General features: G+C 46.5%; 1 pseudogene; it reads right to left on the minus strand.

Moving 5' to 3' along the window:
• Nucleotides 1-12,913: 12,913 nt before the first annotated feature.
• LOC137375516 (U2 spliceosomal RNA) lies at nt 12,914-13,022 on the minus strand (annotated as a pseudogene).
• Nucleotides 13,023-18,139: the final 5,117 nt, after the last annotated feature.

Genomic DNA, 18,139 nt, shown 5'->3' on the forward strand with positions numbered 1-18,139 from the left:
GCCCTGCAGATTACAGCACTTGAGGTGCATATCCAGACTCCTTTTGAATGAGTTGAGAGTTTCTGCCTCAACTACTCTTTCAGGCAGTGAGTTCCAGACCCCCACCAAACTCTGAATGAAAAAGGTTTTCCTCATCTCCCCTCTAACTTTTCGACCAATCACTTTAAATCTATGCCCCCTCATCACTGACCTCTCTGCTAAGGTGAATAGACCCTTCACCTCCACTTTATCCAGGCCCCTCAAAATGTTGTACATTTCATTCAGATCTCCCCTCAGTCTTCTTTGATCCAAGGAGAACAATCCCAGCCTATCCAATCTTTCCTCATAGCTGCATTTTTCCAGTCTTGGCAACATCCTCATAAATCTCCTCTGTTACCCTCTCTAGTGCAATTACATCCTTTCTGTAATGAGGTGACCAGAACTGCACACAATACTCAAGTTGTGGCCTAACAGTGGCCTATACAGTTCCTGCATATTCTCCCTGCTCTTATATTCTATACCTCAGCTAATTCTTAACTATCTAATTATAGCCAGCGATCAATGGCTTGTCTTCCCATTTCTGCACAGTTACTTCTGGTGTCCCCAAAGCATTGATCCTGCGCCCCCTGCTAGTTCTCATCTACATGCGGCCTTGGCAACATTATCCGAAAACACAAAGTCAGTTTCCACATGTATGCTGAGATGCTCAGCTTTACCACACCACCACCTCCCTTAATCCCTTGAAATTGTTAGACTGCTTGTCTGATTTCCAGTATTGATTAAGCAGAAATTTCCTCAAATTAAATATTGAGAAGACTGAAGTCATTGTCCTCAATCCCTGCCACAATCTTTGCTCCCTTGCCACTGACTCCATCCCTATTCCTGGCAACTGTCTGAGGCTGAACTGGACCACTCGCAACCACTGTGTCAGATTTGACCCCCATGATGAGCTGCTAGCCACATATCTGTGCTGTCACTAAGGCCATCTATTTCTACTTCTGTAATATTGCCCGACTTTGCCCTTTCACAGCTGTTCTGCTGCTGAAACCCTCATCCATGCCTTTGCTACCTCCAGACTTGATATTCTAACTCACTCCTGGCCAGCCTTCCTCATTTTGCACTCAATAAATTTGAGGTCATCCAAAAATCTCCTCCCCATGTCCTAACTTGCACCAAATCCCATTCACCCACCACCCCTGTGCTTGCTGACCTCCATTGCCTCTCAGTTAAGCAATGCCTCAATTTTAAAATTCTCATCCTTGCTTTCAAATCCCTCTATGCCCTCACTCCTCCCCATCTCCTCCAACCCTACAAACCTCCGACATATTGACGCTCATCGAATTCTGGCCTTTGGAGCATCTCTGATTTTAATCGCTCCACCATTGGTAGCCATGCCTTCAGCTGCCTAGACTCTAAGCTCTGGAATTCCCTCCCTGCACCTCTCCACCTCTCTACCTGTTTCATCCTTTAAGACAACCCTTAATGCCTACCTCTTTGGGCACGCTTTTGGTCATCTGCCTTAATATTGCTCCATGTGATTTGGTGTCATATTTTATTTTATAATAGCTCTGTGAAGCGCCTTGCAACGTTTATTATGTTAATGGAACTATATAAATACAAGTTATTGTTGTCGTTCTGACTAATAAATCATGTGTACAGTATGCATAAATGTCTGGTAAGTGCTACTGGCAGGCCAGGCTCTCCTCCAGCCACACAGAGTCGGAACATTATACTAAGGGGCCATGATTTTCCACTGCTCCTCTCCCCAGCCCAACAACCTTTTATGCATTAACACCAATTAGTGGAAAAGTTGTGAACTGGGTTGATCACAAAAGTGGAAAGCCCTGTGGAATATGTCGAAAAGATCGGTCACTTATTCCATTCACACTAAATTAGAAGTTCTTGCTGCAGGCCTCACCTGTCAGGGGTGCATGTCAGAAGGACACAAATTAAATTAATGCTTAAAAAATTTGGTGCCCAACTTTCTGTGCATGCTCCTAGCAGATGAGGTTTCCTGCCAGAAGTGTAGGAGAAGATTAGGAAGAATGTTCACCTTATGAATTAAGAAATGTTCTTTAGTTCTCTGTTTTTATCTAATTGTCCTCGATGTTAGCAATGTAGACAATCAGAAGATGTTATGTATCACCCCCACTCCTTTTCTCTTTCACCCTTTCTCATAAAGCTTGTGACTTATGCTGGGGTACAATTCCACAGCTGTTGAAAGGTCTCCAGTACCTCAGCTGCTATGTCTATGTGAGCCCAAAGAGTGTCAGCAGTCTATTTCATCACAGAGAGCTCAATAACCAAGCACAATCTGAACCTTACATATATCCACACTTGTACACTATCCAGATAATATCTTGAGCAACTCAAGGTATGGTAGCATTGTGGTTATGTGATTGGGCTAGTAATTCAGACTAATAATCCAGAGTCATGAATTCAAATCCCACCACAGCAATTGGGGAACTTAAATTCAGTTAATAAAAACCTAGTATTAGTAATGATGACCGTAAAACTGCAAATCAATATTGATTGGCATTAAAAACCCACCAATACCCTTTAGGGAAGGAAATCTATTATCATTTCCTGGTCTGGCCTATATGTAACTCCAGACCCACAGCAATGTGGTTGACTCTTAACTTCCCTCTGAAATGGCCTAGCAAGTCACTCAGGGGTGTATGGACCACCTGGCATTGATCTAGGCACCGGACACATGGCACACCCAGTCTGGTTGACCCTACACTAGTCCTCCTCACTAACATCTGGATGCCAAAATTGGGAGAGCTATCCTACAGACTTGTCAAGTATCAGTCTGACATAGTCATACTCACAGAATCATACCTTACAGTAAATGTTCAAGACTCCTCCATCACATCCCAGGGTATGTTTTGTCCCACCAGCAGAGGGTGGTGGCATAGTGGTATACAGTTGGGAGGGAGTGGCCCTGGGAATCCTCAATATTGACTCTGGACCCCATGAAGTCTCATAGCATCAAGTAAAAGATGAGAAAGGAAACCTCCTGCTGATTACCACCTACCATTTTCCTTCAGCTGATAAATCAGTACTCCTCCATGCTAAACACCACTTGGATGAAGCACTGAGTATAGCTAAGGTACAGAATATACTCTGGGTGGGTGACTTCAAATTCCATCACCAGGAGAGAGCTGGTAGAACTGCTGTTGGCCGCGCCCTGAAGGACATTTCTGCCAGATTGGTCCTGTGGCAGCTGATGAGAGAACCAACATGAGGGAAAAACCTACTTAGCCTTGTTCTCACCAATCTACCAGTCGCAGATGCATCTGTCCATGACAGTATTGATAGGAGTGGCCACCCCACAGTCCTTGTACAGTAGAGAAAGAAAATGTTGTCGAGGAGAATACTGAGATTCAGACTACTAGGCTAGATGGGATTGAGGTTCACAAGGAGGAGTTGTTAGCAATTTTGGAAAGTGTGAAAATAGATAAGTCCCCTGGGCCAGATGGGATTTATCCTAGGATTCTCTGGGAAGCCAGGGAGGAGATTGCAGAGCCTTTGTCCTTGATCTTTATGTCGTCATTGTCGACAGGAATAGTGCCGGAAGACTGGAGGATAGCAAATGTTGTCCCCTTGTTCAAGAAGGGGAGTAGAGACAGCCCTGGTAATTATAGACCTGTGAGCCTTACTTCGGTTGTGGGTAAAATGTTGGAAAAGGTTATAAGAGACAGGATTTATAATCATCTTGAAAAGAATAAGTTCATTAGCGATAGTCAGCACGGTTTTGTGAAGGGTAGGTCGTGCCTCACAAACCTTATTGAGTTTTTCGAGAAGGTGACCAAACAGGTGGATGAGGGTAAAGCAGTGGATGTGGTGTATATGGATTTCAGTAAGGCGTTTGATAAGGTTCCCCACGGTAGGCTATTGCAGAAAATACGGAAGTATGGGGTTGAAGGTGACTTAGCGCTTTGGATCAGAAATTGGCTAGCTGAAAGAAGACAGAGGGTGGTGGTTGATGGCAAATGTTCATCCTGGAGTTTAGTTACTAGTGGTGTACCGCAAGGATCTGTTTTGGGGCCACTACTGTTTGTCATTTTTATAAATGACCTGGAAGAGGGTGTAGAAGAGTGGGTTAGTAAATTTGCGGATGACACTAAGGTCGGTGGAGTTGTGGATAGTGCCGAAGGATGTTGTAGGGTACAGAGGGACATAGATAGGCTGCAGAGCTGGGCTGAGAGATGGCAAATGGAGTTTAATGCGGAAAAGTGTGAGGTGATTCACTTTGGAAGGAGTAACAGGAATGCAGAGTACTGGGCTAATGGGAAGATTCTTGGTAGTGTAGATGAACAGAGAGATCTTGGTGTCCAGGTACATAAATCCCTGAAAGTTGCTACCCAGGTTAATAGGGCTGTTAAGAAGGCATATGGTGTGTTAGCTTTTATTAGTAGGGGGATCGAGTTTCGGAGCCACGAGGTCATGCTGCAGCTGTACAAAACTCTGGTGAGACCGCACCTGGAGTATTGCGTGCAGTTCTGGTCACCGCATTATAGGAAGGATGTGGAAGCTTTGGAAAGGGTGCAGAGGAGATTTAATAGGATGTTGCCTGGTATGGAGGGAAGGTCTTACGAGGAAAGGCTGAGGGACTTGAGGTTGTTTTCGTTGGAGAGAAGGAGGAGGAGAGGTGACTTAATAGAGACATATAAGATAATCAGAGGGTTAGATAGGGTGGATAGTGAGAGTCTTTTTCCTCGGATGGTGATGGCAAACACGAGGGGACATAGCTTTAAGTTGAGGGGTGATAGATATAGGACAGATGTTAGAGGTAGTTTCTTTACTCAGAGAGTAGTAGGGGCGTGGAACGCCCTGCCTGCAACAGTAGTAGACTCGCCAACTTTAAGGGCATTTAAGTGGTCATTGGATAGACATATGGATGAAAATGGAATAGTGTAGGTCAGATGGTTTCACAGGTCGGCGCAACATCGAGGGCCGAAGGGCCTGTACTGCGCTGTAATGTTCTAATTCTAAAAAAAAAAGTTGCATATTCACAGTGAGGCCACTGTTTGTCGTATTGTGTGGTACTAAATGGGATAGATTCAGAAGAGATTTAGCAGATCAAAACTGGGCAGCCAGAGGTGCTGTGGACCATCAGCAGCAGAATTCTATTCCATCACAATCTGTAACCTCATGGCCCAACATATCCCTCACTCTATCATTACCATCAAGCCAGGGGATCAACCCTGATTCAATGAGAAGTATAGAAGAGTATGCCAGCAGCAGCACCATGCATATCTAAAAATGGGGTGCCAACCTGGTGAAGCTACAACACAGGACTACATGCATGCTAATTAGTGGAAACAGCATGCGATAGATAGAACTAAGCAATTCCACAATGGATCAGATCTAAACACTGCAGTCCTGCCACATCCAGTCTTGAATTGTAGTGGACAATTAAGCAACTAATTGGAGTGGAGTTTCCATCTTCATCCTCAATGATGGGGGAGCCCAACACTTGAGTGCAAAAGACAAGGTTGAAGCATTTGCAACCACCTTTGGACAGAACTGCCAAGTGGATGATCCATCTTGGCCTCCTTCTGAAGTTCCCAGCAGATGCCAGTCTTCAGCCAATTCAAATCAGTCCATGTGACATCAAGAAGTGGCTGCGTGCACTGGATACAACAAAGATTATGGGCGCTGACAACTTCCCAGCTGTAGTTCTGAAGACTTGTGCTCAAGAACTAGCCATGCCCCTAGCCAAGCTGTGCCAGTACAGCTACCGACAAATTGGAAAATTGCACAGGTGTGCCCTGTCCACAAAAAGCAGGTCAAATCCAATCCAGCCATCAGTCTACTCTCAATCATTAGTTAAATGATGTAAGGTGTCATTGACAGTGCTATCAAGCAGCACTTATTAAATAATAACCTGCTCACTGATGCTCAGTTTGAGTTCCGCAAGGACCACTTGGCTCCAGACCTCATTACAGTCTTGGTCCGAACATAGACAAAAGAAATCTGGAGGTGAGGTATGAGCCATTTGACCAAATGTGGCATCAAGGAGCTCTAGTAAAATTGATATCGATGGGAATTAGGGAGAAAATACTCCACTGGCTGGAGTCATACCTAGCACAAAGAAAGATGGTTTTGGTTGCTGGAGGCCAATCACCTCAGCCCCAGGACATCACTGCAGGAGATTTTCAGGGAAGTGTTTTAGGCCCAACCACCAGAAGTGGGAAGGTTTGCTGATGATTGCATAGTGTTCAGTACCATTTACAACTGATCGGATAATGAAGCAGTCTGTGCCACTTGCAGCAAGATCTGAACAACATTCAGGCTTGGGTTGATATGTGGCAAGTAACATTCATGCCACACAAGTGCCAGATAATGACCAACAAGAGAATCTAGCTACTTCCCCTTGACATTCAAAGGGATGACCATCATCAAATCTCTCACCATCAGCATCCTGGAAGTCACCATTAACCAGGAACTTAACTGGTTGAGTCACATAAATACTATGGCTACAAGAGCAGGTCAGAGGCTGGGAATTCTGTGGTGAGTAACTTACCTCCTGACTCCCTAAAGCCTGTCCACCATCTACAAGGCACAAGTCAGGAATGTGATGGAATACTCTCCACTTACCTGGATGAGTGCAGCTCCAACAACACTCAAGAAGCTTGACATTCTTTGGGATAAAGCAGCCCGCTGGATTGACACCCCAGCCACCATCTTAAACATTCACTTCCTCCACCACCAGCACACAGTGGCAGCAACATGTACCATCTACAAGATCCAGGTCAGCAACTTAGACAGCACCTTCCAAAGCCACAATGTTTAGCACCTAGAAGGACATGGGCAGCTGGCGCATGGGAACACCACCACCTGCAGGTTCCTCTCCAAGACACGCACCATTCTAACTCTGCCATCCCTTCTGTGTTGGGTGAAAATCCTGGAACTCCCAACCGAACAATACTGTGGGTGTTTCTACAGTACACGGACTGCTCACCACCACCTTCTCAAGGGCAATGAGGGAAATAGAAGAAAAGTTTTAAAAATACATTATTTTATATTGAAAAGGCACACTAATAACAAGATCAAAATAAAATGAAAAAGAAAGAATCAGCCTGATCTTACTCTCACCCACCTGTTGTGAACAAGGCATTGGAATGGGCATTTCACAAACTGTCTGATTTTACTCTTCATTGAGGAGCAAAGTTAGGTGAAAATTGTGGCTATGAATATCAGAATCACACAGTTACTAATGGCAAACTTTAAAAAGTTAAGAAAACATGTAGAGATGGAAAATTTAATAAAAGATGCAGCAAAGAAAATGAAAAAAAAACACAGAATAAACCAGAGAATCCAAAGTGAAAGTGAAGGTTAATATAGCAAAAAAAAAATTAACCATGTAGTTGTGCCTTCTGGCAGCATGAAAATGTACCTTCATTTAAGAATAAAGCAATTAATAAATGAAAGAATGTCAATCAGTTAATGATCAGGGTGGAGAAACAATCTAATCCAGGCTAATACTTCCATGCAGTATTGAAGGAGTGTTGCAGTGTTGGAAGTGCTAATTTTCAGATAGATGCTCAGGTCGATATCCAAGATGCTACTGCATTATTTGAAGAAGAGCAGGAATTTCTCCTAGTGACCTGGCTCCTCAATTAACACAACCAAAATCAGATTACATGGTCGTTCATTCATGTGCTCTTTATGAGACCTTAATGCATGCAATTGCTCTGAAATTTTTTTTTTTTATTTCCAAAATATACTTTATTCATAAAAATCTGTAAAAATTACATTGCCAAACAGTTTCCAAACAGCACCAAAAAATACAAACATTGCAAGGGAGATCAGTTTCCTTCAATACTGTCATGAGTTTCTTCCCAACCCTTCCGTTTCTCAATTGTCATGTCAATTACAGTTTTACATTTACAGCAATTCAGAATATTAACGATACAGTTCGAGGGGTTTCCCATGGATCCAGCCCCTCAGTCTAGCTTGGTGGGGGAACCTTACACTGTGGTCTTTCCCCATTGAGCCTTTGCTGCGGCTGCCCCAAGCTTTAGTGCGTCCCTCAGCACGTAGTCCTGGACCTTGGAATGTGCCAGTCTGCAACATTCGGTGGTGGACAACTCTTTGCGCTGGAAGACCAGCAAGTTTCGGGCAGACCAAAGGGCGTCTTTCACCGAATTGATAGTCCTCCAGCAGCAGTTGATGTTTGTCTCAGTGTGCGTCCCTGGGAACAGCCCGTAGAGCACAGACTCCTGTGTTACAGAGCTGCTTGGGATGAACCTTGACAAAAACCACTGCATCTCTTTCCACACCTGCTTTGCAAAGGCACATTCCAGGAGGAGGTGGGCGACCGTCTCTTCCCCACCACAGCCAACGCGGGGGCACTGTGCGGAGGGGGCGAGACTTCGGGTGTGCATGAAGGATCTGACGGGGAGGGCCCTTCTCACCACCAGCCAAGCTACGTCTTGGTGCTTGTTTGAAAGTTCTGGTGATGAGGCATTCCGCCAAATGACTTTGACGGTCTGCTCGGGGAACCATCCGACAGGATCCACCGTTTCCTTTTCCCGTAGGGCCTTGAGGACATTCCGTGCAGACCACTGCCTGATGGACCGGTGGTCAAAGGTGTTTTTCCGCAGAAACTGCTCCACGAAGGATAGGTGGTACGGCACGTCCCAACTGCACGGAGCGTTCCGCGGCAATGTGACCAGGCCCATCCTTCGCAACACCGGGGACAGATAGAACCTCAGCACGTAGTGACACTTGGAGTTTGCGTACTGGGGATCTACACATAGCTTGATGCAGCCGCACACGAAGGTGGTCATCAGGATGAGGGCCACGTTGGGTACATTTTTCCCGCCCATGTCCAGAGATTTGAACATCGTGTCCCTCCGGACCCGGTCCATTTTAGATCCCCAGACGAAGCGGAAAATGGCTCGGGTGACTGCCACGGCGCAGGAGTGGGGTATGGGCCAGACCTGCGCCACGTAGAGCAACAACGTGAGCGCCTCGCACCTGATGACCAGGTTCTTACCCACAATGGAGAGAGATCGCTGCCCCCACATGCCCAACTTTTGTCGTACCTTGGCTACTCGCTCCTCCCATGTTTTGGTGCACGCTCCGGCACTTCCGAACCATATCCCCAGCACCTTCAGGTAATCTGACCTGACGGTGAAGGGGACAAAGGATCGGTCAGCCCAGTTCCCAAAGAACATGGCCTCGCTCTTGCCGTGGTTAACTTTGGCTCCCGAGGCCAGTTCGAACTGGTCGCAGATGCTCATCAGTCTGCGCACGGACAGCGGATCCGAGCAGAAGACGGCGACGTCATCCATGTACAGGGAGGTTTTGACCTGAGTGCCTCCGCTGCCTGGGATTGTCACCCCTCTTATGCTCGCATCCTTCCTAATAGACTCAGCAAAGGGTTCAATACAGCAAACAAACAAGACCGGGGAAAGAGGACAGCCCTGTCTGACTCCAGATTTGATCGGGAAACTTTCAGATTCCCACCCGTTGATTGAGACTGCGCTACTGATGTTTGTGTAGAGCAGTTTGATCCAATTGCAGATTCCCTCCCCAAACCCCATTTTGGAAAGCACGTCCATCATGTAGGTGTGCGATATCCTGTCAAAAGCCTTCTCCTGGTCCAGGCTGATGAGGCAGGTGTCCACCCTCCTGTCCCGTACGTAGGCGATCGTATCCCTGAGTAGCGCGAGGCTATCAGAGATCTTCCTGCCGGGTACAGTACAGGTCTGATCGGGGTGAATCACCAGCTCCAGAGCAGACTTGACTCGACTGGCTATGACTTTGGACAGAATCTTGTAATCAACATTAAGCAGTGAGATGGGCCGCCAATTTCTGATTTCTACCCTCTCCCCCTTCTGCTTGTAAATGAGGGTGATGATGCCTTTTCTCATGGATTCTGACATGCTACCGGCCAGGAGCATACTCTCGTATACTTCCAGCAGGTCCGGGCCGACCCAGTCCCACAGGGCCGAGTACAACTCGACCGGTAAGCCGTCGCTCCCGGGAGTTTTACTCGCCTCGAAAGACTCGACGGCCTTTGTCAGCTCGTCCAGAGTTAGCGGCTTGTCCAGTCCCTCCCTCCTGCTGTCATCTAAGACCTCTGTGATAGATGACAGGAAGGACTGGGAGGCTCTGCTGTCTGTGGGCTTCGTGTCATACAGCCCAGCATAAAAGGATTTGCTGATCCTTAGTATGTCGGACTGCGAAGACGTTACCGAGCCATCTTCTTCCTTCAGGCTGCTGATAACAGAGCTCTCTCTGTGTACCTTTTGGAAGAAGTAACGCGAGCACGTCTCATCCTGCTCGATGGAGCGGACTCTGGACCGGAAGATGATCTTGGAGGCCTCCTTGGCAAAGAGCGAGGCCTGCTGGCTCTTCACCTCTTGGAGGTCCTCCTTGACCTCGACCCCCATTGACTGCAACCGGAGTAGATTTTGCATAATTTTCTGGAGTCGGGACAGTTCCCTCTGTCTCTCTCTCGCCTTCTGAACACCTTTGTGGATGAAGAACCTCTTGATGTTCTCCTTAATCGCTTCCCACCAGTGAACTGGAGACTCAAAGAGGGGTTTCACGGTCCTCCAACCTTTGTAATCCCTTTTGAGTTCCTCAACGTTCTCTGGGGTCAGCAGTGTCGCATTGAGCTTCCACGTCCCTCTGCCAACCCGCTGATCGTCCTGTAAGTGACAGTCGGCCAGTAAGAGGCAGTGGTCGGAGAAGAACACCGGCTTGACGTCGGTGGATCCGACCGTGACAGCACGGGACACAAACAGGAAGTCAATCCTGGAACGGGCAGACCCGTCCGATCTTGACCATGTGTATCTGCGCTGCGCTCCGTCTGCAGGTTTGCTGAAGACGTCGTGCAGTTTGGCATCCTTAACTGTTTCTATGAGGAATCTGGACGTAGCGTCCAGTTTGCTGTCGTCACTGCCGGATCGTCCAGCCGCATCGATGATGCAGTTGAAGTCACCGCCTAGGATGACCGGCCTGGACGTTGCCAGCAGCAGTGGGAGCTGCTGGAAGACGGTCAGCCGCTCGCTGCGTTGTACCGGGGCGTACACGTTGATCAACCGGAGCGGAGCGTTGTTGTACATCACGTCTGCTACGAGGAGGCGGCCGCCCACCACCTCCTTAACTTCGGAGATGATGAAGTTACCTCCCCGCAGCAGAATACCCAGGCCGGAGGAACGGCAGTCATTACCCCCCGACCAGATCGATGGCCCGTGGGACCACCATCGCGACCACTGCCTGTAGGTGCTGAGGTGTGGTATTCCACACTCCTGCAGAAACAGTAGGTCAGCTTTGACCTTGGCAAGGTAATCCAAGGTTGAAACACATCGCGTAGTCGATTTAATGCTACGCACATTAATGGAAGCAATTCTTACACCCATTTTTTACTAAAAATTAGTTGTTGCTTCCCATACCATTTGTCCTCGCTAGTCCCAGTCCTTCCCCTTCGGGATGTTCCTGCATACCCATCGTATGCGCAAGCAGTTTCACGTTGGTTGGGCTCAGAAACCCCTCCTGATTTTTCATGCAGGGTTTGTGCCGCTCGGGTGACATCGGGGGGGTCTTGTAGGCAGAGAGCATTGGGTTGTCCTCAGCTGCTTCCATCTGTTCCTCCTCGAAAACATCACAGCTCCCGGTCTCCCGGAGCTCAGGTGCGCCAGACGTGTCTTTGCTCCCGGTGTCCCGGAGCTGAGATGCGTTGGCCACGTCGTTACGTGTGGGGAATTGGGGTTGGGGCACGCCGGGCCCATCACAGCTTCCAGTGCCCGGGGGCTGGGATGCTTTATCATCCATCTCGGAGTTCTGCCGCCTCTTTTGAAGGGGCTGTCATTCCAGCATTTCCCCGTCCAGTGAAGAGGAGTTGTTGCAGTCTGATTCAGAAGAGAGCCTCCTCTTGCCACTGGTTTGGGTGGTGGCTTTGGGATGTTTTTTCTTTGTGGTTTTCCTCTGGACCACTTGCCACTGACCTGTTTGTCCATCTGCTGCCTCCTCCTCCATTGATTCTGTCTGCGGAGGAGGGGTTTCCGGGCGCTGGGTAGGTGCTGGGTCGTTGGTTTCAGCCGCCTCCCCTTCCTTCTCAGGTTGAAGTTCCTCACTGCAGAGAAGGTTGCTGGTCTGCTTTCGAACAGCGGACGCCTTCGTCGAACTTTCGCCCGGCCATTCCTTGGACCTTGCCGCCTGAGCATAGCTGAGACAACGTTTGGGGCAGGTCTTGTAGAGATGGCCTGCCGCACCGCACAAGTTGCAACACTTAGTCTGCTTACAGTCCTTGGTCTGATGGCCTTCCTCCTTGCAGTTCTTGCAAACCACCGTGCTGCAGTTGGCTGCCATGTGACCAGATTTGCCACAGGTGCGGCAAACTCTGGGCTGCCCAGCGTAGACCAAGAAGCCTCGACTTCCCCCGATAGCGAAGCTGGAGGGAGGGTGGATGATGGCTCCACTGGGATCTACCTTCAAGGTCACCTTGACCTGCCGCTTGCTGGTCCAGATCCCAAAGGGGTCCTTGACATCAGTGCTGCTGCCCGCCACCTCGACGTACCTGGCGAGAAAGGTGAGTACATCCACCACCGGAACATGGGGGTTGTAGAGGTGAATCGTCACCACCCGGTCCCGTTGTGACGGAAGCGTGAAGAGCGGCTCCGCTGTGAGGATCGACAGTGGCGCGCGGTCCCCTTTCTCCTTGAACGCCTTCAGGAACTTGATGCATCCCGCCACGTTCCGGAACGTCACGTCGAAGTATCCACTGCTGGGGAAATCCTGCAGGCAGAAGACGTCCGTGGCTTGAAATCCGCAGCAATCGAAGAGAATTTTCTTGATGAAGAAGGTGCGATCGACCGGTGCATCTCCTTCCTTGTCCTTCACGACCACCCGAACGGTGTTGCGCACTCCCTGGCCCGAAGCTCGAAAATTGGTTATAGCCATTTTACTCAAAGCTTCCCCAGGATCAAAAGGCAATGATCATGGTCTCTTCTCAATCAAATAAGCACTGATAAGAACAGATACTACACTTGATTTTAGCCAAAAGGCCGAGAAGCGCTGTCTGACTCCAGATTTGATCGGGATTTCTGAAATGAGCAGGCTCGAGGAGCTGAATGGACTACTCATGTTCTGATGTTCCTATGACTACTGCATTTGCCTACATAGCAACACTTCAAAGAGACATTCATTTGTTATAAACTGTTTTGGGACAGCCCGAGGATGTGATAAAGTGCTATATGAATTCAAGTTTTACCTTTCTTCTCACCCATGACTATGCTTTTCTATCCATATTGCAAAGTTGTAAGGTCAGGGATTCTGAAAATATTGTTAATTTAAATGTGGTGTTGCAACATAGTGACTTTTATCATCAACAAAACAGGTAGCAGCGGCTTCTCCTTGGACTGGTGGCTGGAGCCCTCTATTCACAGATGAACAGCAACAGGGCAGGAAGTGCAATCCAGATGAGAAAGATGTTCTAGTAAAACTAACTTGAAATCCTCTCAGAGGCAAACTCGTTCCTTGTGCAAAATTTGCTGGGCATCACAAATAATTTACTTCAATTCAGACTCAGAATTAACAGGAAAATATCCTTGTGGTGAGTGACATATCAAACCAGTCAGTGAGCTACAGCTGTATTTTGGACATTTAGAAAAAATATATAAATAACTGAAAAAGAACAGGAAGGATAACATAGTAGCTTATAACCTTTCATATTTGAAACTTTTATTAAAATACTGCTCAGAGTGATGGTATAAAACTTCCACTTTCTTTTTATTTCAGTTTTATGAGATTGGTGACATGAGTTAAACACTGTCAATCCAGTTTCTGGTCTGCACAACTCCACAACACAAAATTGCTCAACTGTGCTTCTAATTGGAACGGAACGACTCAGGGAGCTAGATTTCTGAATTTTCTTAGTCAATAGATAGAAATGTAGCCCAAAAAAGTGTAGTGAAATTATGGAATCATCACAATAATACAAGAATACAGTGGGGTTGGGGGGTGGGAGTGGGGTGATCTATTGAAGTTAGGAGGGAAAAATGCATAATTGAGGCAATGTAGATGACGGTAGAACTTACAATCAATGAAGATCATGTGTGAATGTTTATCATACTGGCATTACCGTCCTATTTGTGTTTCAATTTGTTTAATCATTTCAGTTTTTTTTTACATTTTATGTGCTCTTGGCACCAGGTACAGATATTTATGCAGAAACATCCAGGCTTAAATTTTCCTCTTTGGTGCCAGTGTGTAAGAACTGTATGGGTGGAAGCCCCTATTTCAAAATTGGGCACAAGCTGCTCACAATTTTCCATCCACTTATTTCTAATAAGTTAATAGGTTAACACCACATCTAAAATAGAAGACAGAGGGATTTCAGATCAACACATTCACGTGTAGTATGTGACAGCATAATTTCAAGGCAATGAAGAATAAAATGCTAAATTTCAAGGGTAGTCTTGTTGTCCTGTCCCTTGAAAAGAACATGACTTCTCTATATGGAAAAAGTAAGTTTGCGCTAGCTTCAGCCAATTCGATTCACTCCGCGTGATATCAAGAAACGACTGAAGGCACTGGATACTGCAAAGGCTATGGGCCCTGACAATATTCCGGCAATAGTACTGAAGACCTGTGCTCCAGAACTTGCTGCGCCCCTAGCCAAGCTGTTCCAGTACAGCTACAACATTGGCATCTACCCTGCAATGTGGAAAATAGCCCAGGTATGTCCCGTGCACAAAAAGCAGGACAAGTCCAACCAAGCCAATTACCACCCATCAGCCTACTGTCAATCATCAGTAAAATGAGGGAAGGTGTCATTGACAGTGCTGTCAAGTGGAACTTGCTTAGCAATAACCTGCTTAGTGATGCTCAGTTTGGGTTCTGCCAGGGCCACTCAGCTCCTGACCTCATTACAGTCTTGGTTCAAACATGGACAAAAGAGCTGAACTCAAGAGGTGAGGTGAGAGTGACTGCCCTTGACATCATGGCAGCATTTGACCGAGTATGGCATCAAGGAGCCCTAGCAAAACTAAGGTAATCAGGGGGAAAACCCTCCGCTGGCTGGAGTCATAGCTAGCTCAAAGGAAGATGGTTGTGGTTGTTGGAGGTCAATCATCTGAGCTCCAGGACATCACTGCAGGAGTTCCTCAGCATAGTGTCCTAGGCCCAACCATCTTCAGCTGCTTCATCAATGACCTTCCTTTAATCATAAGGTCAAAAGTGGGGATGTTTGCTGATGATTGCACAATGTTCAGCACCATTCGTGACTCCTCAGGTACAGAAGCAGTCCGTGTAGAAATGCAGCAAGATCTGGACAATATCCAGGCTTGGGCTGATAAGTGGCAAGTAACATTAATGCCACACAAGTGTCAGGCAATGACCATCTCCAACAAGAGAGAATCTAACCATCCTCCCTTGACATTCAATGGCATTATGATCACTGAATCCCCCACTATCAACATCCTAGGGGCTACCATTGACCAGAAACTGAACTGGAGTAGCTATATAAATACCGTGTCAGAGGCTAGGAATCCTGCGGTGAGTAACTCACCTCCTGACTCCCCAAAGCCTGTCCACCATCTACAAAGCGCAAGTCAGGAGTGTGATGGAATACTCTCCACTTGCCTGATGGGTGCAGCTCCAACAACACTCAAGAAGCTCGACACCATCCAGGACAAAGCAGCCCACTCGATTGGCACCTCATCCACAAACATTCACTCCCTCCACCACCGACGCACAGTGGCAGCAGTGTGTACCATCTACAAGATGCACTGCAGCAATGCACCAAAGCTCCTTAGATAGCACCTTCCAAACCCGCGACCTTTACCAACTAGAAGGACAAGGGCAGCAAATGCATGGGAACACCACCACCTGCAAGTTCCCCTCCAAGTCACACACCATCCTGACTTGGGACTATATCGCTGTTCCTTCACTGTCGCTGGGTCAAAATCCTGGAACTCCCTTCCTAACAGCACTGTGGGTGTACCCACCCTACATGGGCTGCAGCGGTTCAAGAAGGGAGCTCACCACCACCTTCTCAAGGGCAATTAGGGATGGGCAATAAATGCTGGCCTAGCCAGCGACGCCCACATCCCATGAATGAATAATAAAAAAAATCTCCTCCTCATGAAGAACAGTGAGGACACCTCCTTTCCATCAAAGAATATCCGTTAACCTCTTATAGAGAACAATATAAGTTACTCCTATATAGGACAGCGTGCTTAACTCCTCTCTACCCCAATCCCTCCCATGAAGAACAATGCAGAAGTACCTTTCCTGTGAAGAACAGTGCAGATATTCCTTCTCCCATGGTGTTCTTCAGGATGTTCTGACCAATGCCATACTATATGAATGTGAAAGAGGTAAAGTGCTACAGCTCAGTTCTAGATTGCAATACTATATTCTCATCCAAAAACTTCCTGACGGATTATTGAACACAGGAAACCTTGTACAGCAAAGGATTTCACTAATTAATAACAGATCGGATAGTCCCAGGATATAATTGGAATATTGTATGACTTATAAACTTAGAAGACCACACTTATATTTGTTTTCGCTTTTATCATGCACACTGAGAAACATTCACACAAACCGTACCTGCTATGCTGCTCCCTTTCCCCATGAGTGAACAGGCTGTGTATTACATAGGTTCTGACATTTATGTTGTTTGGCTGAATGCATGCTTCCATCAGGTTAATGTCAAACCACCAGCAAGACTCAACTTTATGACCTTAAGGCTGTAAGATCCTCTCAATGCTACATTGGGAAAGTACTCACCCAGTTAATCCCGTATTCTAAAAAAGACCTGCTTCAAAAAATTCAGCTATTTTGGAGTTTATTTTGAAAAAAATTCGTTAAGCCTTGATATGCACGAGACCTTTTTGGTCAAGGAAAACTTGTTGATTCACTTTTAATGCTTTTTGTAATGCAAGATGGTATAAAGTTAAAGTGAGGCAAACACTTTAGTAAAAGTACAGGGAGGTGCTGGAAGCTGGAACGTCATCCACTGTTTTTGATCAATTGTTTGGTTCCTACTCACAGCATTTTAAACAGAAATTTTGAGGGCTCTTAAAGAATTAATCTTACCTTTTTTTACTTTAAAATGTGACTCTTTGGTGAAATGATGTCATACTGCGAATGCAAAACCGCCAGAGTGGACAGGGAAAGAGAGAGAAAGAAAGAAAGAAAGAATGAATTGCATTTCTACAGTGCCTTTCATGACCTCAGGACATCCCAAAGTGCTTTACAGCCAATGAAATACTTTTGAAGAGGAGTCACTGTTGTAACATAGGACTTGCGGCAGCCTATTTGCACATAGCAAAATCCCATAAACAGTAATGAGATAATGACCAGATAATCTGTTTTAGTTGTGTTGGTTGAGGGATAAATATTGGCCAGGACATCTGGGAGACATCTCATGCTGTTCTTTGAAATAGTGCCATGGGATTTTTTGCATCCACCTGGGCGGGCAGAGAGGGCCTTGGTTTAACTTCGGATCTGAAAGGCAGCACCCCCTATAGTTCAGTGTTTCCTCAGTACCGCACTGGAGTGTAGTGAAGGTAGGAAGTGATGTACCATCTATGATGAGCAGAGGTCAGGTCCTTCTGAAGGAAAACTGAGATGGGGATGAACTTCTGTGTTATACTTATACGCCTCGAGGCTGAATGAAGATTTGGACTATGGTGTGTGATGACGAAGACTGAAAGAAAGGGAAAAAATGCCATTCAAAGGAAAGCCTCACATCCAAGATTTGAGCACATAATCTTGGCTGACTCTCCAGTGCAGTACTTAGACCCCATCTGCCCCCTAATGTAAGTCCCATGGCACTATCTGAAGAAGAGCAAGGGAGTTCTCCCGGTATTCTTGCCAACATCACTAAAAAGGTTGAATTGCTCATCTATCTCATTGCTGTTTGTGGGACTTTGCTGTACGCAGATTGGCTACTATGTAGCCTACATTATAACAGTGAGTGTCCTTAAAATGTAATTCATCGGCTGCGAAGTGCTTTGGGACATCTTGAGATCCTGAAAGGTGTAAAACAGGTTCTTTCTTTCTTTATTCGTGGTGACTAAGTTCAATGATTTTAACCAGAAAATGACTGTGTCATTATAGAGTACTGTATTTTGTATTCTGCAGGCCGAATGTCTGTACCATTAACATGGATCACATCAGATAT

This window comes from Heterodontus francisci, chromosome 11, assembly GCF_036365525.1.
Source record: "Heterodontus francisci isolate sHetFra1 chromosome 11, sHetFra1.hap1, whole genome shotgun sequence".
In the NCBI taxonomy this organism is placed as follows: domain Eukaryota; kingdom Metazoa; phylum Chordata; class Chondrichthyes; order Heterodontiformes; family Heterodontidae; genus Heterodontus; species Heterodontus francisci.